This window comes from Chiloscyllium plagiosum, unplaced genomic scaffold (assembly GCF_037043375.1).
Source record: "Chiloscyllium plagiosum isolate Xiang-an unplaced genomic scaffold, Cpla_swu_hap1 HiC_scaffold_51, whole genome shotgun sequence".
Lineage (NCBI taxonomy): Eukaryota > Metazoa > Chordata > Chondrichthyes > Orectolobiformes > Hemiscylliidae > Chiloscyllium > Chiloscyllium plagiosum.
In genome coordinates, this window is record NW_028270189.1 from 42,750,506 (window position 1) to 42,771,564 (window position 21,059).

General features: G+C 60.5%; 1 long non-coding RNA gene across 1 annotated transcript in view; it reads right to left on the reverse strand.

Annotated features, from left to right (window-relative positions):
• The window catches only part of LOC148135230 (uncharacterized), a 114,711-nt gene that overhangs the window by 30,897 nt on the left and 62,755 nt on the right, over positions 1–21,059 (reverse strand). Inside the window, exon 2 of the long non-coding RNA XR_015755563.1 lies at positions 20,535–20,663. This is a non-coding gene — a long non-coding RNA (uncharacterized LOC148135230). The remainder of the gene's footprint in view (positions 1–20,534; positions 20,664–21,059) is intronic.

The following is a 21,059-nucleotide window of genomic DNA, read 5'->3' on the forward strand; positions in this document are numbered from 1 at the left end:
GGGTGACAGACCATGGGGTACAGAGAGGGGGGACAGAGAGAGAGTGCAGACAGAGAAAGGGGGACAGAGAGAGAGTGGGGACAAAGAGAGGGGGGACAGCGAGATGGGGACAGAGTGAGAGGAGGGTACAGAGAGAGGGGTGAACAGAGAGAGTGGGAACAGAGAGGAGGGTGAGAGAGCACGAGGTACAGAGAGGGTGGACAGAGATAGGGGGACAGAGAGAGAATGGGGACAGAGGGAGGGGGGTACAGCGAGAGGGGTGACAGGGAGAGAGGGGGACAGAGAGAGGGGGGACAGAGAGAGTGGGTCAGAGAGAGGGGCGGCAGAGAGAGGGGAGACAGAGAGGGGGGACAGAGAGAGGGGAACGGAGATAGAGGGGAGACAGGGAGAAAGGGGGACAGAGAGAGGGGGAACAGAGAGAGGGGGGACAGAGAGGGAGACAGAGGGGGCGACAGAGAGAGGGGGGACAGAGAGGGGGGCATTGAGAGAGGGGACAGAGAGAGTGGGAGACAGAGAAAAGGTGGGGACAGAGAGAGGGGGGGACAGAGAGAGGGGTGACATGGAGAGAGGGGGACAGAGAGAGGGGGACAGAGAGAGAGTGGAGACAGAGAAAGTGGGACAGAGAGAGAGTGGGGACAAAGAGAGGGGGGACAGCGAGATGGGGACAGAGTGAGAGGAGTGTACAGAGAGAGGGGTGAACAGAGAGAGTGGGAACAGAGAGGAGGGTGACAGAGCAGGAGGTACAGAGAGGGGGGACAGAGAGAGAGAGAGTGGAGACAGAGATGGGAGACATTGAGAGAGTGGGGACAGAGAGAGGGGGGACAGAGAGAGGGGTGACAGGGAGAGAGGGGGACAGAGAGAGGGGGGACAGAGAGAGTGGGTCAGAGAGAGGGGCGACAGAGAGAGGGGAGACAGAGAGGGGGGACAGAGAGAGGGGAACGCAGATAGAGAGGGGACAGGGAGAAAGGGGGACAGAGAGAGGGGGGACAGAAAGAGGGGGTCAGAGAGAGGGGGGACAGAGAGGGGGGACAGAGGGGGGGCAAAGAGAGGGGGGCCAGAGGGAGGGCATTGAGAGAGAGGACAGAGAGAGAGGGAGACAGAGAGAGAGTGGGGACAGAGAGAGAGGGGGGACAGAGAGAGGGGTGACATGGAGAGAGGGGGACACAGAGAGGGGATACAGAAAGAGGGGGGACAGAGAGAGGGGGGACAGAGAGAGGGGGGACAGAGAAAGGGGGGACAGAGAGAGGGGAATTGAGAGGAGGGGGACAGAGAGAGGGGGATAGAGAGAGGGGGGACAGAGGGAGGGGGACACAGAGAAGGAGGACAGAGAGAGTGGAAACAGAGAGGAGGGTGACAGACCATGGGGTACAGAGAGGGGGGACAGAGAGAGAGTGCAGACAGAGAAAGGGGGACAGAGAGAGAGTGGGGACAAAGAGAGGGGGGACAGCGAGATGGGGACAGAGTGAGAGGAGGGTACAGAGAGAGGGGTGAACAGAGAGAGTGGGAACAGAGAGGAGGGTGAGAGAGCACGAGGTACAGAGAGGGTGGACAGAGATAGGGGGACAGAGAGAGAGTGGGGACAGAGGGAGGGGGGTACAGCGAGAGGGGTGACAGGGAGAGAGGGGGACAGAGAGAGGGGGGACAGAGAGAGTGGGTCAGAGAGAGGGGCGGCAGAGAGAGGGGAGACAGAGAGGGGGGACAGAGAGAGGGGAACGGAGATAGAGGGGGGACAGGGAGAAAGGGGGACAGAGAGAGGGGGAACAGAGAGAGGGGGGACAGAGAGGGAGACAGAGGGGGCGACAGAGAGAGGGGAACGCAGATAGAGAGGGGACAGGGAGAAAGGGGGACAGAGAGAGGGGGGACAGAAAGAGGGGGTCAGAGAGAGGGGGGACAGAGAGGGGGGACAGAGGGGGGGGCAAAGAGAGGGGGGCCAGAGGGAGGGCATTGAGAGAGAGGACAGAGAGAGAGGGAGACAGAGAGAGAGTGGGGACAGAGAGAGAGGGGGGACAGAGAGAGGGGTGACATGGAGAGAGGGGGACACAGAGAGGGGATACAGAAAGAGGGGGGACAGAGAGGGGGGGCAGAGAAAGGGGGGACAGAGGGGGCAGAGAGAGGGGGATAGAGAGGAGGGGGACAGAGAGAGTGGGATAGAGAGAGGGGGGACAGAGGGAGGGGAACGGAGAGAGAGTGGGGACAGAGAGAGGGGAACGGAGAAAAGGAGGACAGAGAAAGGGAGGACAGAGAGAGGTGAACGGAGAGAGACGGGGACAGAGAGAGGGGGACAGAGAGAGTGGAAACAGAGAGGAGGGTGACAGACCATGGGGTACAGAGAGGGGGGACAGCGAGAGAGTGGAGACAGAGAAAGCCGGACAAAGAGAGGGGGGACAGCGAGATGGGGACAGAGTGAGAGGAGGATACAGAGAGAGGGGTGAACAGAGAGAGTGGGAACAGAGAGGAGGGTGAGAGAGCACGAGGTACAGAGAGGCGGTACAGAGAGAGAGTGGTGACAGAGAAAGCCGGATAGAGAGGGGAGACAGAGAGGGGGGACAGAGAGAGGGGAACGGAGATAGAGGGGGGACAGGGAGAAAGGGGGACAGAGAGAGGGGGGACAGAGAGAGGGGGGACAGAGAGAGGGGGGGGCAGAGAGAGGGGGACAGAGAGGGGGGCATTGAGAGAGGGGGACAGAGAGAGAGGGAGACAGAGAGAGATTGGGGACAGAGAGAGAGGGGGGACAGAGAGAGAGGTGACATGGAGAGAGGGGGACAGAGAGAGGTGATACAGAAAGAGCGGGGACAGAGAGAGGGGGGACAGAGAAAGGGGGGACAGAGGCGGGACAGAGAGAGGGGGATAGAGAGGAGGGGGACAGAGAGAGGGGGATAGAGAGGGGGGGCAGAGGGAGGGGAACGGAGAGAGAGTGGGGACAGAGAGAGGGGAACGGAGAGAGAGGGGGACAGAAAGAGGGGGACAGCGAGAAGGAGGACAGAGAGAGGGAGGACAGAGGGAGGTGAACGGAGAGAGAGGGGGCACAGAGAGAGGGGGACAGAGAGAGTGGAAACAGAGAGGAGGGTGACAGACCAGGGGGTACAGAGAGGGGGGACAGAGAGAGAGTGGAGTCAGAGAAAGGGGGACAGAGAGAGTGGGGACAAAGAGAGGGGGGACAGCGAGATGGGGACAGAATGAGAGGAGGGTACAGAGAGAGGGGTGAACAGAAAGAGTGGGAAGAGAAAGGAGTGTGACAGAGCAGAGGGTACAGAGAGGGGGGTCAGAGAGAGGGGTGACAAGGGGAGAGGGGGACAGAGAGAGGGGGGACAGAGAGAGTGGGTCAGAGAGAGGGGCGACAGAGAGAGGGGAGACAGAGAGGGGGGACAGAGAGAGGGGAACGGAGATAGTGGGGGGACAGGGAGAAAGGGGGACAGAGAGGGGGAGACAGAGAGAGGGGGGACAGATAGAGGGGGAACAGAGAGGGGGGACAGAGGGGGGACAGAGAGAGGGGGACAGAGAGGGGGGCATTGAGAGAGGGGACAGAGAGAGAGGGAGACAGAGAGAGAGTGGGGACAGAGAGAGAGGGGGACAGAGAGAGGGGTGACATAGAGAGAGGGGGACACAGAGAGGGGATACAGAAAGAGGGGGGACAGAGAGAGGGGGGACAGAGAGAGGGGGGACAGAGAAAGGGGGGACAGAGAGAGGGGGATAGAGAGCAGGGGGACATAGAGAGGGGGATAGAGAGAGGGGGACAGAGGGAGGGGAACGGAGAGAGAGGGGGACAGAGAGAGGGGAACGGAGAGAGAGGGGGACAGAGAGAGGGGGACAGAGAGAATGATGACAGAGAAAGGGAGGACAGAGAGAGGTGAACGGAGAGAGAGGGGGGACAGAGAGAGGGGGACAGAGAGAGAGGTACAGAGGGAGAGGAAGGGACAGAATAAGAAGGTGACAGAGAGAGTGGGGAGAGAGAGGAGGGTGACAGACCATGGGTTACAGAGAGGGGGGTCAGAGAGGGGGGGCAGAGATAGGGGGACAGAGAGAGTGGGGACAGAGAGAGGGGGGTGGACAGAGAGATGGGGACAGAGTGAGAGGAGGGTACAGAGAAAGGGGTGGACAGAGAGAGTGGGAACAGAGAGGAGGGTGACAGAGCAGGGGGTACAGACAGGGGAACACAGAGAGAGTGTGAAGACAGAGATAGGGGAACAGAGAGAGAGTGGGGACAGAGAGAGAGGGGTGACAGGGAGAGAGGGGGACAGAGAGAGGGGGGACAGAGAGAGGGGGGACGGAGAGAGGGGAGACAGAGGGGGTACAGAGAGAGGGGGATTGAGAGAAGGGGGACAGACAGAGGGGGATAGAGAGAGGGGGGCAGAGAGAGGGTAACGGAGAGAGAGGGGGACTGAGAGAGTGGGACAGAGAGAGGAAGGACAAAGAGAGGTGAACAGACCGAGAGGGGCACAGAGAGAGGGGGGACAGAGAGAGTGGTACAGAGAGAGGGGGGAAAAAGAGAGTGGGGACAGAGAGAGAGGGGCAGTCAGAGATAGAAGGGGCAGACAGAGAGAGGGGCAAGAGAGTGGGGGGAGAGAGGGAGGGAAGAGATGGAGAGAGAGAGGGGGCTAAAAAGAGTGGGAAGAGAGAGAGAGGGTGGATAGAGAGGGGGACAGTGAGTGGGGGACAAAAGAGGTGGGGGGACAGAGAGGAGGGGGACAGAGTGGAGGGGGACAGAGAGGAGGAGGACAGAGAGAAGGGGGACAGAGAGAGGGGTGACAGGGAGACAGGGGGACAGAGAGAGAAGGACAGAGAGAGGGAGGACAGAGAGAGGGGGGTCAGAGAGGGGGGACAGAGGGGGGGACAGAGAGAGGAGGGACAGAGAGGGAGCCATTGAGAGGGGGACAGAGAGAGAGGGAGACAGAGAGAGAGAGTGGGGACAGAGAGAGGGGGGACAGAGAGAGAGGGTTGACATGGAGAGAGGGGGACAGAGAGAGGGGATACAGAAAGAGGGGGGACAGAGAGAGGGGGTCATAGAAAGGTGGGACAGAGGGGGGACAGAGAGAGGGGGATAGAGAGGAGGGGGACAGAGAGAGGGGGATAGAGAGAGGGGGGACAGAGGGAGGGGAACGGAGAGAGAGGGGGGACAGAGAGAGCGGAACGGAGAGAGAGGGGGACAGAGAGAGGGGGACAGAGAGAAGGAGGACAGAGAGAGGGAGGACAGAGAGAGGTGAACAGAGAGAGAGGGGGGACAGAGAGAGGGGGACAGAGAGAGTGGATACAGAGAGGAGGGTGACAGACCATGGGGTACAGAGAGGGGGGACAGTGAGAGAGAGTCGAGACAGAGAAAGCTGGACAGAGAGAGAGTGGGGATAAAGAGAGGGGGGACAGCGAGATGGGTACAGAGTGAGAGGAGGGGAGAGAGAGGGGTGAACAGAGAGAGTGGGAACAGAGAGGAGGGTGACAGAGCAGGGGGTACAGAGAGGGGGGACAGAGAGAGTGGAGACAGAGATAGGGGGACAGAGAGAGAGTGGGGACAGAGAGAGGGGGGACAGAGAGAGGGGAACGGAGAGAGAGGGGGACAGAGAGAGGGGGACAGAGAGAAGGAGGACAGAGAGAGGGAGGACAGAGAGAGGTGAACGGAGAGAGAGGTGTGACAGAGAAAGGGGGACAGAGAGAGTGGAGACAGAGAGGAGGGTGACAGACCAGGGGGTACAGAGAGGGGGGACAGAGAGAGAGTGGAGACAGAGAAAGGGGGATAGAGAGAGAGTGGGGACAAAGAGAGGGGGGACAGCGAGATGGGGACAGAGTGAGAGGAGGGTATAGAGAGAGGGGTGAACAGAGAGAGTGGGAACAGGGAGGAGGGTGACAGAGCAGGGGGTACAGTGAGGGGGGACAGAGAGAGAGTGGAGACAGAGATAGGGGGACAGAGAGAGAGTGGGGACAAAGAGAGGGGGGCAGAGAGAGGGGTGACAGGGAGAGAGAGGGACAGAGAGAGGGGGACAGAGAGAGTGGGTCAGAGAGAGGGGCGACAGAGAGAGGGGAGACAGAGAGGGGGGACAGAGTGAGGGAACGGAGAAAGAGGGGGACACAGAGAGGGTGGACAGAGAAAGTGGTACAGAGAGAGGGGGGACAGAGAGAGCGGGGACAGAGAGAGGGGGGACAGAGAGAGGTGAACCAAGAGAGAGGTGTACAGAGAGTCGGGGGACAGAGAGAGGGGGACGGTCAGAGAGAGAACGGGCAGAGAGAGGGGGGCAAGAGAGTGGTGGGAGAGAGTGAGGGAAGAGATGGGGAGAGAAAGGGGGTTAAAAAGAGGGGGAAGAGAGAGAGAGGGTGGACAGAGAGCGGGACAGTGATTGGGCAGACAGAGAGAGGGGGCAGAGAGAGAGGGGGACAGAAAAGAGGGGGGACAGAGAGTAGGGGACAGAGAGGAGGGGACAGAGAGGAGGGGGTCAGAGACAAGGGGGACAGAGAGTGGGTGACAGGGAGAGAGGGGGACAGAGAGAGGGGGGACAGAGAGATGTGTGACAGGGAGAGAGGGTGACAGAGAGAGGGGGGATAGAAAGAGGGTGGACACAGAGACGGGGGCAGAGAGAAGCGGACTGAGGGGGGACAGAGAGAGGGGGACAGAGAGAGTGGGGACAGAGAGAGGGGAACGGAGAGAGGGGGACAGAGAGAGGGGGACAGAGACAGGGGGACAGAGAATTGGAGGACAGAGAGAGAGAGGACAGAGAGAGGTGAACGGAGAGAGAGGGGCACACAGAGAGAGGGGCGGTCAGAGAGATAAGGGGCAGAGAGAGAGCGGGGGCAAGAGAGGGGGAACGGAGAGAGTGGGGGCCAGAGAGATGGGGACAGAGAGTGGGGACAGAGAGGAGGGTCGGGGGGGGGGCAGAGAGAGGGGGGACAGAGAGAGGGGGACAGAGAGAGGGTGACAGAGAGGAGGGGGCCAGAGAGGAGGACAGAGAAAGGGCAACGGAGAGAGACGGGGGCATTGAGAGAGGGGTACAGAGAAATGAAGGGACAGAGAGTGGGGAGAGAGAGTGGGAGACAGAGAGAGGGGCAGTCAGAGAGAGAGGGGGCAGAGAGAGAGGGAGGCAAGAGAGTGGGGGGAGAGAGGGAGGGGAGAGATGGGGAGAGAGAGAGGATGGACAGAGAGGGGGACAGTGAATGGGGGGCCAGAGAGAGTGGGCAGAGAGAGGGGTCAGAGAGAGGGGGGATAGAGAGGAGGGTGCACAGAGAGGAGGGGGACAGAGAGGAGGTGGACAGAGAGAGGGGAACGGAGAGAGAGGGGGCCAGAGAGAGGGGGACAGGGAGGGGGGGCAGAGAGAGGGGGGACAGAGAGAGTGCAATGGAGTGAGAGGGGGGACAGAGAGACGGGGACAGAGGGAGGAATGGAGAGAGAGCGGGGACAGAGAGGGTGGACAGAGAGTGGGGGCACAGAGAGAGGAGAACGGAGAGGGTGGGGACAGAGAGAGGGGTGACAGAGAGTCAGGTAGGACAGAGAGCGCGTGGACATTGCGAGGGGGACAGAGTGGGGACAATGAAAGTGGGGCACAGAGAGAGAGGGGGGCAGAGAGAGGAGGTCAAGAGAGGGAGGAGAAAGATTGGGGAGAGAGAGGGGGAGAGAGGGGGGAGACAGACGGTGGAGAGATGGGAGAGAGAGGAGGGGAGAGAGAGGGGAGAGAGAGGGGGAGAAAGAGGGAGAGAGGGGATAGAGAGGAGGGGAGAGAGAGGAGGGAAGAGAGAGGAGGGGAGAGAGAGGGGAGAGAGAGAGGAGAGAGAGCGGGTGAGACGGGAGGGGGAGACGGGAGAGGGAGAGATGGGGAGAGTGAGAGGGTGAGTGAGGGAGGGATTGAGAGAGGGAAGGGGTGAGAGAGGAAGAGAGAGAGGAGAGAGTTCGGTGACAGAGTTGGTGAGAGAGTTAGTGAAGAGAGAATGAGGGGGAGAGAGATAGTGAGGAAGAGAGAGAGAGGGAGTGAGGGGGAAAGGGAGGAGGAGGAGGAGAGATGGGATAGAGAGAGGCGTGGAGAGAGAGGGCGCAGAGAGAAGGGGAAGAGAGAGAGGGGGTAGAGAGCGAGTGGGAGAGCGGGGAGAAGTAGGGGAGAGGGAGAGAGAGCGGGAGGGAGTAGACAGAGAGAGAGGGGAGAGAGTGAGCTGGACAGAGTGAGGGGGAGAGAGATAGAGGGGGAGAGAGAGCGGCAGGGAGAGGGGGCTGGGAGAGGGGAGCAGAGCGAGGGGGAAGAGGGAGGGGGCAGAGGGAGAGGGGGGCGAGAGAGGGGTCGACAGAGGGGTCGGGAAAGGGAAGGGGGTGAGTGGAGGGGGGAGAGAGGGGTGAGAGGGAGGGGACACAGCGCGGGGAGAGAGAGAGTGGGGGAGAAAGTGGGGAGAGAGGGGGATGCAGGGGGAGGGGAGAAGGGGAGAAAGGGGAGATTGAGAGCGGGGAGATAGAGAGGGGAATTGGAGAGGGAAGTGGGATCGGAAGAGAGAGTAGAGAGTGGGGAGAGAGACAGAGGGAGGTAAAGAGAGGGGGAAGAGAGAGGAGAGTAGAGAGACGATGGAGAGAGAGGTGGAGAGACAGAGGGGAGAGAGAAGGGGAGAGGGAGATCTGCAGAGAGGGGAGAGAGAAGGGGTGAGAGAGAGGGGGAGAGAGAGGGGCGAGAGTGGAGACAATGGTGGGGTGAGAGTGGGGACAAGAGTGGGGAGCGAGAGAGGGGGCGAGGGTAGGGTGAAAGAGGGACCGAGAGAGGAGGGGCGAGACAGGAGGGCAAGACAGGGGGCGAGAGACGGGCGAGAGATGGGCGAGAGATGGGCGAAAGAGAGGATGCGAGAGCTGGGCGAGACAGAGGGGGGAGAGGGGAGAGAGAGAGGGAAGAGAGAGGGGGAGAGACAGGCGGGAGAGAGGGGAGAGGGAGAGAGAGGGCGCGAGAGAGGAGGAGAGAGTGGGGGAGAGAGAGTAGGGGAGAGAGTGGGGAGAGAGAGGGGGAAGAGAGGGGGGTGAGTAGGGTGAGAGACAGGGGCAAGGGCGGTGGGGAGAGACGGTGAGAGAGGGGAGAGAGGTGGAGAGAGAGGGGGAGGGGGGTTAGAGGGGGGAGAAAGAGTGGGGAGAGAGTAGGGGAGAGAGCGGGGAGAGAGAGGGGGAGAGGGGGGAGAGGGGGCAAGAGTGGGGAAGAGAGAGAGGGGAGAGAGGGGGGAAAGAGATGGGAAAGAGTGAGGGAGAGAGAGTGGGGTAGAGAGTGGGGGAGAGAGGGGTGGGACAGAGGGGGAGAGTGATGTGGAAGAGAGAGGGGGAGAGAGAGGCGTTGAGAGAGAGGGAGAGAGGGGGAGATTGAGAGGGGAGAGAGAGGGTGCAGAGAGTGAGGGAGAGAGTGGGGGGAGAGACTGATGGGGAGAGACTGGGGTGAAATAGTGGGGGAGGGAAAGTGGGTGGGTAGAGTGGGGGTGGAGAGTGTGTGGGGAGAGTGGGGGTGAGAGTGCGTTGGGTGAGAGGGGAGAGAGACTGGGGTAAGAGAGCGGGGTAAGAGAGCAGGGTAAGAGAACGGAGAGAGAGGTGAAGGAGAGAGGGGAGGGAGAAAGAAAGGGGAAGGAGAGAGAGGAGAGAGAGTGGGGCGAGAAAAAGGGGAGATGGAGAGAGGGGGAAGAGAGAGGGGTGGGAAGAGAGGGGAGAGAGAGAGGGTAGAGAAACAGGGGTATAGACCGAGGGAGAGAGAGACAGAGGGGGGTAGAGAGAGTGGAAGAGAGAGAGGGGAGAGAGAAAGGGGGGGGAGATAGATGGTGTGAGAGAGGTGGTGAGAGAGGGGTTGAGAGAAGCTATGAGAGGGGGGAGAGAGAGTGGGAGAGAGAGTGGGAGGAGAGAGAGGGGGTGAGAGAGAAAGGCGAGAGAGAGGGGCAAGAGAGGTGCAGAGAGAGAGGGGGAGAGAGGGGAGAGAGTGGGAGGAGAGAGTGAGGGGGAGAGATGGGGTAGAGATTGAGGGGAGAGAGGGGTGGGAGAGAGAGGGGCAGAGAGAGGGGAGAGAGATGTGCGAAGAGAGATGGGTGGTGAGAAATGGGTGGAGAGAAAGGCTGAGAGAGAGGGGGCGAGAGAGAGTGGTTGAAAGAGAGGGGGTGAGAGAGTGTGAGCGAGAGAGAGAGGGGTTGAAAGAGAGGGGGCGAGAGAGAGTGGGGCGAGAGAGAGGGGGCGAGAGAGGGAGGGCGAGAGAGGAGATGAAAGAGGGGGTGAGAGAGAGTGGGGCGAGAGAGAAGGATTGAAAGAGAGGGGGCGAGAGAGAGTGGGGCGAGAGAGAGTGAGGCGAGAGAGAGGGAGCAAGAGAGAGGGGGCGGGAGAGGGGGGTGAGAGAGAGGGGCGAGAGAGAGCGGTTGAAAGAGAGGGGGCGAGAGAGAGTGGGGCGAGAGAGAGGGGTTGAAAGAAAGTGGGGCAAGAGAGAGTGGGGAGAGAGAGTGGGAGAGAACGGGTGCGAGAGAGAGTGGGGCGAGAGAGAGGGGTTGAAAGAAAGTGGGGCAAGAGAGAGTGGGGAGAGAGAGTGGGAGAGAACGGGTGCGAGAGAGAGTGGGGCGAGAGAGAGGGGTTGAAAGAAAGTGGGGAGAGAGAGAGTGGGGAGAGAGAGGGAGTGAGAGAGGGGAGAGAAGGTAGAGAGACTGGGATGAGAGAGGGGGCGAAAGAAAGGGGCAGAGAGATGGGGAGAGAAAGGGGAGAGAGTTTAGGGAGAGAGCGGTTGGCGTGAGGTGGGAGGGAGGGGGAGAAATAGAGTGTGAGAGTGGGGTGAGACGGGGTTTGATAGAGGGGGTGACAGGGGGCGAGTGAGAATGGGGAGAGAGAGGGTGTGAGAGAGGGTGTGGGAGAGGGGGTGAGAGAGAGGGTGTGAGTCGGTGTTGAGAAAAGGGGAAAGACAGGGGGGTGTGGGAAGAGAAGGGGACAGAGAAAGGGGGAGAGGAAGAGGGGGAGTGAGATTGGGAGAGACAGTGCAGAGAGAGTGGGAAAGAGAGAGAGGGGGAGAGTGAGATGGTGAGAGAGGAAGGGGAGAGAGAGTGGAGAGATAAAGAGGGGGACGAGAGAGAGAGGGAGAGAGAGAGGGGAGAGAGATGGTGTGAGAGTGGGTGAAGAGAGTAGGGGAGAGAGTGGGGAAAGAGAGTGGTGAAAGAGAGGAGAGAGTGAGAGCATGAGGGAGGCAGGGAGTGAGAGAGGGAAATAGAGGGAGAGATTGAGACGACAGAGTGGGAGAGAGAGTTAGTGAAGAGAGATAGGAGAGAGATTGGGGGTCGAGAGAGGGGGTGAGCGGGGTAGAGAGAGAGACATAGAGAGAGGTGGTGAGACAGTGGGGTAGAGAGAGAGGGGGGAAAGGAGGGGGAGAGAAGGGGAGGCGGGGAGAGGGGGAGAGTGGGGGACAGAGAGGAGAGAGAGGCGGACAGAGAGAGAGGGACAGAGGAAGGGGAACAGAGAGTGGAGGGAAAGAGAGAGGAGGAGAGAGAGGGGGAGAGAGGGACGGGGAGAGAGTGTGGGGAGAGAGTGGGGGAGAGAGTGAGGGAGAGAGTGAGGGAGGAAGAGGGTTGGAGAGAGAGGGGAGAGATTTAGGTGACAGAGTCGGGGGAGAGTTAGTGAAGAGAGAGGGGAGGAAGAGTGAGGTGCAGAGAGAGAGAGTGGGTGAGAGAGAGAGGTGCAGAGAGAGAAGGTAAGAGAGAGAGGGTAGAGAGAAGGGGAGAGAGGAGGGGAGAGGGGGAGAGAGGAGTTAAAGGGGGGAGAGGGGTATGGAGAGAGGGGGAAGAGAGAGTGGCGGCAGAGAGAGAGATAGGGAGGGGGAAGAGAGACGGAGAGGGCGAGAGAGAGGGGGAGAGAGATGGGGAGAGTGACAGGGAGAGGGGGGAGAGAGGGGGAGGGAGAGGAAGGTGCGAGGGAGGGTGAGAGAGGGGGGACAGAAAGAGGGTGAGAGCGGGGGAAGAGCGGGGAGAGAGATGGGGCAGAGAGTGGGGGAAGAGAGTGGGGGAGAGAGAGGGGAGAGTGAGAGGGGGAGAGAGACAGGGAGAACGACGGTGGGAGAGGGGAGAGACAGAGCGAGAGAGGGGGAGGGAGAGAAAGGTGCGAGGAAGGGGGAGAGAGGGGGACAGAAAGGGGGTGAGAGCGGAGGAGAGAGAGAGGGGAGAGAGATGGGGGTGAGAGTGGGGGTAGAGCGTGGTGGAGACAGTGGGGAAAAAGAGTGGGGAAAGAGAGTGGGGGAGAGGGAGGGGGACAGAGGGAGGGGGGCAGAGGGAGGGGACAGAGAATGGAGGGAGAGAGAGGGGGAGAGAGGGAGGGGAGAGAGAGTGTGTGAGAGAGTGGAGAGAGAGAGTGGGGGTGAGAGTGGGGTGAGAGTGGGGAAGGGTGAGAGGAGGAGAGAGAGGGGGACAGAGGGAGGGGGCCAGAGAATGGAGTGAGAGAGAGGGGGGAGATAGAGAGGGGAGAGAGAGAGGGGAGACAGTGGGGGAGAGAGAGGAGGAGAGAGAGGGGGACAAAGCGAAGGGGCCAGAGGCAGGGGAACAAAGGGAGGGGGACAGAGAGAGGGGGACATAGGGGAGGGGGACAGAGAATGGAGGGAGAGAGGGGGGGAGAGAGGGGGAGAGAGAAGGGGAGAGTGGGGGAGAGAGAGAGGGGAGAGTCGGGGTGGAGAGAGAGAGGAGAGAGTGGGAGCCAGAGGGAGGGGGGCAGAGGAAGGGGGACAGAGGGAGAAAGACAGAGAATCGAGGGAGAGAGAGAGGGGGAGATAGATAGGAGAGAGAGAGGGGGAGAGAGTGGGGGGAGAGAGTGGGGGGAGAGAGAGTGGGAGAGAGAGTGGGGGAGAGAGAGTGGAGGAGAGAGAGGGTTAGGGAGGGAGGGAGTGAGAAAGAGTGGAGAGAGAGTGGGGGAGAGAGAGTAGGGGAGAGAGTGGGGAGAGAGAGTGGGGGAGAGAGTGGGGAGAGAGAGTGGGGAGAGAGTGGGGGAGAGAGTGGGGGGAGAGAGTGGTGGAGAGAATGGTGGAGGGAGAGGGTTAGGGAGGGAGAGAGGGAGGGAGTGAGAGAGAGGGGTGAGAGTTAGGTGACAGTGTGGGGGAGAGAGTTAGTGAAGAGAGAGGGGAGAGAGAGTGAGGGGTAGAGAGAGGGGGTGCGAGACAGAGGTGCCGAGAGAGGGGCTGAGAGAGACGGTAGGGAGAAGGGGAGAGAGGAGGGAAGAGAGAGGGGAAAGAGGGGGAGAGGGGGGAGAGAGGGGAAAGAGAGAGACGCGGTAGAGAGAGATAGAGAGGGGGAAGAGAGATGGGGGAGAGAGGGGGAGAGAGAAGGGAGAGAGAGGGGGTGAGAGAGGGAGGGAGTGAGAGAGGGAGAAAGAGCGAGGTGACAGAGTGAGGGGAGAGAGAGGGGCAGAGAGAGGGGCAGAGAGAATGGGCGAGAGAGGGAGGGTGAAAGTGGGAAGGAAGCAAGGGAGAAGGGGCAAGGAAGAGGAGGAGAGAGAAGGAGAGAGACGGGGAGAGAGAGAGGCAAGAGAGAGGGGGAGAGAGAGTGAGCGTGGAGAGAGAGGGGGAGAGAGGAGAGAGGGGAAGAGAGCGGGGGGAGAAAGTGGGGGAAGAGAGATGGGGAGAGGGTAGGGGTGAGTGAGGGGGTTGAGAGAGAGAGGGAGAGAGAGGGGAGAGGGAAGGGGCAGAGAGAATGGGAGACAGGAGGAGAGGGAGGAGAGACGGGGAGAGCGATGGGGAGAGGGGGGAGAGACAGGGGGAGAGAGGGGGAGGGAGAGGAAGGGGGCAAGGGAGGGGGAGAGAGGGGGACAGAAAGGGGGTGAGAGAGGGGAGAGAGAGAGCACGAGAGTGGACGAGAGAGGCGGGCAAGGGGGCGAGATGGGGTGAGAGAGAGGGGAGAAAGAGCGGGGGAGAGAGAGAGGGAGAGAGAGGGTGCGAGAGAGAGGGTGGGAGAGAGAGGGGGAGAGGGAGGGGAGAGAGAGGCGGGAGAGAGGGGGAGAGGCGGGAGACACGGGGAGAGATTGGGGAGAGACAGGGGAGAGTTAGGGGGGCGATAGAAGGGACAAGAGAGGGGATGAGAGTGGGTGGCGAGAGAGTGGGGCGAGACAGGAGGGTGAGAGAGGGGTGCGAGAAAGAGGGAGATGGGTGAAAGAAATGTGGAGAGACAGGGGGCAGAGAGAGAGAGAGTGTGGGGAGGTAGAAAAGAGAGCAGGAGAGTGAGAGTGAGAAAGTGGGGGAGAGATAGAGGGGGAGAGAGAGGGTAAGAGAGAGAGGGGGAGAGAGAGTGGAGAGACGGGGCGAGAGAGCAGGGGTGAGAGAGCGGGGGCGAGAGAGCGGGAAATGAGAGAGGGGGCAGAGAGTGGGGGAGAGAGAGGGAGAGAGAGGGTGGAGAGGGGGCGAGAGAGGGGTCGAGAGGGGGTGAGAGAGAGGGGAGAGAGAGGGGGAGTGAGGATGCGAGAGAGAAGGGTAGAGAGAGGGGGAGAGAGGGGTCGAGAGAGGGGGAGAGAGAGGGGGCGTGAGAGGGTGGCAGGGCAGGGGGAGAGGGGGTGTAGAGAGAGCAGGGAGAGAGAGGGTAGAGAGAGGGGTGAGGCAGGGGCGGAGAGAGAGAGAGACAGTGGAGAGAAAGGCAGAAGAGAGCGCGGGAGAGTGAGAGGGAGAGAGAGGGGGAGTGATAGAGGGGGAGAGACAGGGCGAGTGAGAGAAAGAGAGGGTGAGAGAGGGGAGAGAGGGAGGTGAGATAGAGGGGTGAGAGCGCGGTGGTAAGAGAGCAGGGGCGAGAGAGCGGGGGTGAGAGTGCAGGGAATGAGAGAGAGAGGGGGAGAGAGGGGGTAGAGGGGGAGAGAGAGGAGAGGAGAGAGGGAGGGGGAGAGGGAGAGGGAGAGAGAGGGGGAGAGAGAGGGGGTGAGAGAGGGGGGAGAGGGGGGAGAGACGGGGAGAGCGACAGGGAGAGGGGGAGAGAGACGGGGAGAGAGATGAAAAGGGAGACGAAGGGGGCGAGGGAGGTGTAGGGGGGACAGAAAGGGGGTGAGAGAGCGGTGAGAGAGCTCAGGGAGTGAGAAGGGAGAGAGATGGGGAGAGTGATGGGGAAAGAGACGGCGAGAGTGAGCGGGAGAGAAAGGGGACAGGGGAGCACGAGAGGGGCGAGAGAGGCGGGCAAGGGGGGTGGCGAGAGGGGGTGAGAGAGGATCCGAGAGAGATGGGTAGAGAAAGAGGGGAGTGAGAGAGGGTGGCGAGAGAGGGGGCGAGGCAGGGGGTGAGAGGGGGCGAGACAGGGGGTGAGAGGGGGAGAGGGGGGAGGGGGAGTAGAGAGAGCAGGAAGAGAGAGGGGAGAGAGAGGGGAGAGATGGGGGAGAGAGAGAGTTTGGAGAGAAAGGCGGAAGAGAGAGCGGGAGAGTGTGAGGGAGAGAGAGGGGGAGCGATAGAGGGGGAGAGACAGGGTGAGAGAGAGAAAGAGAGGGTGAGAGAGAGGTGAGAGAGGGAGGTGAGAGAGACGGGGTGAGAGAGCGGTGTTAAGAGAGCCGGGTGTTAGAGAGAGGGGGCAGAGAGTGGGGGAGCAAGAGGGGAGAGAGTGGTGGAGTGAAAGAGGAGGAGAGAGAGGAGGAGGGGGAGGGGGAGAGAGACGGGTAAAGTGACGGGGAGAGGTGGGAGAGAGACAGAGGGAGTGGGGGGGAGAGAGGGGGCGATATAGGAGGCGAGAGTGGGGGGTGAGAGAGGGGGGAGAGGGGGGCAGAGAGAGAGAGTGTGGAGAAAAATGGGGGAAGAGAGAGCAGGAGAGTGAGAGGGAGAGAGGGGGAGGGAGGGGGATGAGAGAGCGGGGGTGAGAGCGGGGTGTGAGAGGGAGGGCAGACAGTGGGCTGGAGAGAGAGGGAGAGATAGTGGGGGGAGAGAGATGGGGAGAGAGAGGGGGAGAGAATGGGGAGAGGGAGGAGGAGAGACAGGGAGAGAGAGAGGGGAAGGGAGAGGAAGGTGCGAGGGAGGGTGAGAGAGGGGGGACAGAAAGGGGGTGAGAGTGGGGTGAGAGAGAGGGGAGAGAGATGGGGAGAGAGGAGGGGAAGAGAGTGGGGGAGAGAGAGGGAAGAGTGAGGGGGAGAGAGGGGGGTAGAGACGGGGCGAGAGAGGGGGATGGAGAGGAAGGTGCGAGGGAGGGGGAGAGAGGCGGACAGAGAGGGGGTGAGAGCGGGGGGAGAGAAAGGGGAGAGAGATGGGGGTGAGAGTGGGGAAAGAGAGTGGGGAGTGAGGGGGAGAGAGAGGGGGAGAGGGAGGGGCAGATAGAAGGGTAGAGAGACGGGGAGAGCGACGGGGAGAGGGGGAGAGGCGGGGAGAGAGTGTGGGAAGGAGAGGAAGGGGGCGAGGGAGGTGGAGTGAGGTGGACTGAAAGAGGGTGAGAGTGGGGGGAGAGAGAGGGGCAGAGAGAGGGGAGAGTGAGAGGGTGAGAGAGTTAGGGAGTGAGAGACGGAGAGAGAGAGGGGGAGAGATTTAGGCGACAGACTTGGTGAAGAGTGAGGGGGGAAGAGAGAGTTTGAGGGGTAGAGAGAGAAGGTGAGCGGGGTAGAGAGAGACGGGGATAGAGAGAGTGGATGAGAGATGGGGTAGAAAGAGTGGAGAGAGAAGGGGAGAGAAGGGGAAAGGAGAGAGGGGTTAGAGGGGCAGAGTGGGGGTGAGAGGGGGAGAGTCGGGGGGGAGAGAGAGAGGAGAGAGAGGAGAGAGGGAGGCGGCCAGAGGTAGGGGGACAGAGGGAGGGGAACAGAGGAAGGGGGACAGAGAATCGACAGAGAGAGAGAGAGAGGGGAGACAGAGGGGGGAGAGAGAGGGGAGAGTCGGGGTGAAGAGTGAGAGGAGAGAGTGGGTGCCAGAAGGAGGGGGACAGAGAATCGAGGGAGAGAGAGGGGGAGAGAGAGGGGAGAGAGAGGGGGAGAGAGAGGAAGAGAGAGTGGAGGGAGAGAGAGTGGGGTAGAGAGTGGTGGAGGGAGAGGGTTAGGGAGGAAGGGAGTGAGAGAGAGTGGGAGAGAACTAGATGACAGAGTGGGGGAGATTTAGTGAAGAGAGAGAGGGGGAGAGAGAGAGAGTGAGGGGTAGGGGGTGCGAGAGAGAGATGCCAAGAGAGGCGCTGAGAGAGACGGTAGAGAGAAGGGGAGAGAGGAGGGGAGAGAGGCGGGGAGAGTGGAGGGGAGAGAGAGGGAAGAGAGAGAGGTGGTAGAGAGAGATAGAGAGGGGGAAGAGAGATGGGGGGGAGAGAGGGGAGAGAGAAGGGGGTGAGAGAGGGAGGAAGTGAAAGAGGGAGGGAGAGTGAGGCGACAGAGTGAGGGGAGACAAAGGGGCAGAGAGAGGGGCAGAGTGATACGGGCGAGAGAGGGAGGGCGAAAGGAGGAAGGAGAGGAGGCAAGGGAGAAGGGGCAAGGGAGAGGGGTAGTGAGGAGGAGAGAGATGGTGAGAGAGAGGCAAGAGAGACGGGGAGAGAGAGGGAGGGGGAGAGAGGGGAGAGAGGGGGCAGAAGCGTGGTGAGAAAGTGGGGGAAGAGAGATGGGCAGAGTGTGGGGGAGAGCGTGGGGGTGAGTGGGGGGGAGAGAGAGAGGGAGAGAGAGGGGAGGGAGTGGGGGGAGAGAGAGGGAGGGGGAGAGAGGGGGAGAGAGGACGGGAGAGGGGCAGAGAGCGGGGGGAGAAAGTGGTGGAAGAGAGATGGGGAGAGTGTGGGGGTGAGTGAGGGGGTGAGAGAGAGGGGGAGGGAGAAGGAAGGGGAGAGAGTGGGTAGAAAGGGGAGAGAGGGCGGGAGAGACGGGGCAGAAGCGTGGTGAGAAAGTGGGGAAAGAGAGATGGGGAGAGTGTGGATGTGAGTGAGGGGGGTGAGAGAGAGAGGGAGAGAGAGTGGAGGGAGTGGTGGGGAGAGAGAGGGGAGAGGGAAGGGGAGAGAGAGGTGGAGAGATAGAGGGGGAGAGATAGAGGGGGAGAGACAGGGCGAGAGAGACAAAGAGAGGGTGAGAGAGTGGAGAGAGAGGGATGGTGAGAGAGCGGGGGCAGAGAATGGGGAGAGAGTGGGGGGGCGATAGAGGGGCAGAGAGGGGGGAGAGACGGGTAGATTGACGAGGAGGGGGGAGAGACGGGGAGAGACGGGGCGAGAGAGAGAGGCGCGAGAGAGCGGGCAGAGAGAGAGAGTGTGGAGAGAAAGGGGGAAGAGAAAGCGGGAGAGTGAGAGGGAGAGAGAGAGGGGAGAGAGTTTGGTGAGGGGGGGCAAGAGGGGGGAGAGGGGGAGAAAGAGGGGTCAGAGACAGAGAGTGTGTAGAGAAAGTGGGAAGAGAAAGCGAGAGAGTGAGAGGGAAGGGGGAGAGATAGAGAGGGAGAGAGAGCGGGAGAGAGGTTTTTTTTTAGATTACTTAGATTAGATTAGATTACTTACAGTGTGGAAACAGGCCTTTCGGCCCAACAAGTCCACACCGACCCGCCGAAGCGTATACCATCCAGACCCATACTCCTACACTTAACGCTTCACCTAACACTACGGACAATTTAGCATGTTCAATTCACCTAACCTGCACATTTTTGGATTGTGGGAGGAAACCGGAGCACCCGGAGGAAACCCACGCAGACACGGGGAGAATGTGCAAACTCCTCACAGAGTGTCGCCTAGGCGGGAATTGAACCCGGGTCTCTGGCGCTGTGAGGCAGCAGTGCTAACCACTGTGCCACCGTGCCGCCCATGAGAGAGTTTGGTGAGAGAGGGGGGATGAGAGAGGGGGGCAAGAGAGGGGGAGAGAGGGGGAGAAAGAGGGGTCAGAGACAAAGAGTGTGTAGAGAAAGGGGGAAGAGAAAGTGAGAGAGGTTGGTGAGAGAGTGGGGGTGAGAAAGCGGGGGTGAGAGCGCGGGGGGTGAGATTGAGGGGGAAGACAGTGAGGGAGAGAGAGGGGAAGAGAGTGGGGAGAGAGAGGGAGAGGGAGGGGAGAGAGAGGGGGAGAGAGAGTGGGGAGAGACAGGCAGAGCGACGGGGAGGGGGGAGAGATGGAAGGAGAGAGGGGGAGGGAGATGAAGGGGGCGAGGGAGGGGGTGAGAGAGGGGACAGAAAGGGGATGAGAGAGGGGGAGAGAGCACGGGGAGAGAGAGGGGAGAGAGAGGGGAGAGAGAGGGGGAGAGTGGGGGCGCGAGAGGAGTGCGAGAGTGGGCTAGAGGGGGTGAGAGAGGAGGAGAGAGAGAGGGTGCGAGACAGAGAGGGTAGAGAGGGGGGTAGAGAGAGAAGGGTGGAGAGAGATGGGGCGAGAGAGGGGGCGAGAGACGGTGGCGACTAAGTCGGGCGAGGGTGAGAAAGCGGGTGAGAGAGGGGGCGAGAGAGGGTGGCGAGTGAGGGGGGCGAGACGGGGGTGTGAGAAAGCGGGCAAGAGAGGGGGAGAGAGAGTGGGAGAGGTGGCAGAAAGAAAGAGTGTGGAGAGAAAGGGGGAAGAGAGAGCGGGAGAGTGAGGGGGAGAGATAGAGGGAGAGAGAGTGTGGTGGGGGGAGAGAGGGGAGAGGGGGAGAGAGAGGGGGACAGTGAGAGCGGACGAGAGAGTGAGGGTGAAAGTGGGGGGGTTAGATCAGTGGGTGAGAGAGGGGGCGAGAGAGGGGGGAGAAAGTGGGGGAAGACAGATGGGGAGAGTGTGGGGTTGAGTGAGGGGGTAAGGGAGAAGGAAGGGGAGAGAGGGGATAGAGAGTGGGGGAGAGTGAGAGAGAGGGGAGAAGGTTCGGTGACAGAGTGGGGAGAGAGAGAGTGACGGGTAGAGAGAGGGTGTGAGAGAGAGACGGTGAGAGCGCGGTGAGAGGAGGGTGAGAGAGCGGGGTGAGAGAGCGGGGTGAGAGAGAGGGGGGAGAGAGAGGGGGGAGAGAGAGGAGGGAGAGAGTGGGGAGAGAGAGTGGGGAGAGAGAGAGTGGGGGAGAGAGGAGGCAGAGATGGGGGTGAAAATGAGAGAAAGCGGATAGAGAGAGTCAGGGGTGAGAGATGGGGAGAGCGAGGTGCGAGCAAGAGAGACGGGCGAGAGAGGGTTGAGCGAGAGAGAGAGAGGTGCAAGTGTGAGTGAGTAGTGAAGGGACGGAAATGAGAGAGAGTCTGAGAGATCAAGAGAGAGTGCGATGAGTGGACAAGGGAGAGAAAGTGAGAGAGAGAGAAAGATAGACAGAGGGGGAGAGCGAGATATGGAGAGATACAGGGCGAGCTAGAGAGAGAGGGACATGAGTGAGAGGCACTCGGGGGAGAGAGAGAGAGAGAGAGACTCAGGTGAGCGAGAGGGATGAGGTGGAGAGTGAGTGAGTGGGTGAGAGAGAGTGAGTGAGAGGAAGAGAGATAGAGAGAGAAGGTGAGAGAGGGGCTGAGAGAGAATGGGAGTGAGAGGGTGAGAGATAGAGAGTGAGGGAGTGAGGGTGTGAGAGAGGGGATCGAGAAAAAGAGACAGAGTCAGAGAGAGACAGAGAGAGATGTCTCAGTGAGGACCAGTACAGCAGAGGTGAGAGCAGGACCCTCACAGGATGGTTGGAATGTAGCCTAGAATGTTGCTGTGTATCTGTCCCCCTTCTCTCTGTCACCCTCCTCTCTGTATCTATAGCCTGTCTTCCAGGTCTGAATACAGAAGGCCCTGTGCTGTTTGCTGTGAGTGCTCTTACCGGCTGCAGGATTTACTGAAGGTTCCAGACCTCCCTCTCCATTTCTCTCTGACTGACCAACCGTCTTTGTTGTGGTTATGGACGAGACAGGAGTTAGGAATTCAGCTGAGACAGGGACATCCTGATTACCTGCAGGAGATAGAGAAACAAACAGAATGGGAAATTAGACTGATGCAGTGAGGGTTACACATGGAGAATGGCATTGAATCCCACAGAGATCTGGAAAATCCCAGTCACCATCCCTGGCCTGTGCTGCTGCGTCTCTCTGGAGTGGAGAATTCTGTTGGCTCAGGATCTGGAGTAGCTGCAAGAGCGAGAGAAGTTGACAGAGGCAGCAATTAGACCCACACAGTGAGGGATACCACATGGAGAGAGACTGAGTGATATCACCAGAGTGCAGGACGGTATCAGGATCACACAATGGTCATGATGAAAGGGTTGTGATTCATGGTGCACTGGGATGAGTACTCACTGACGGTTGAGCTATGAGTAGGACAGGTGATGGCCTCGTGCTATTCTCCCCTG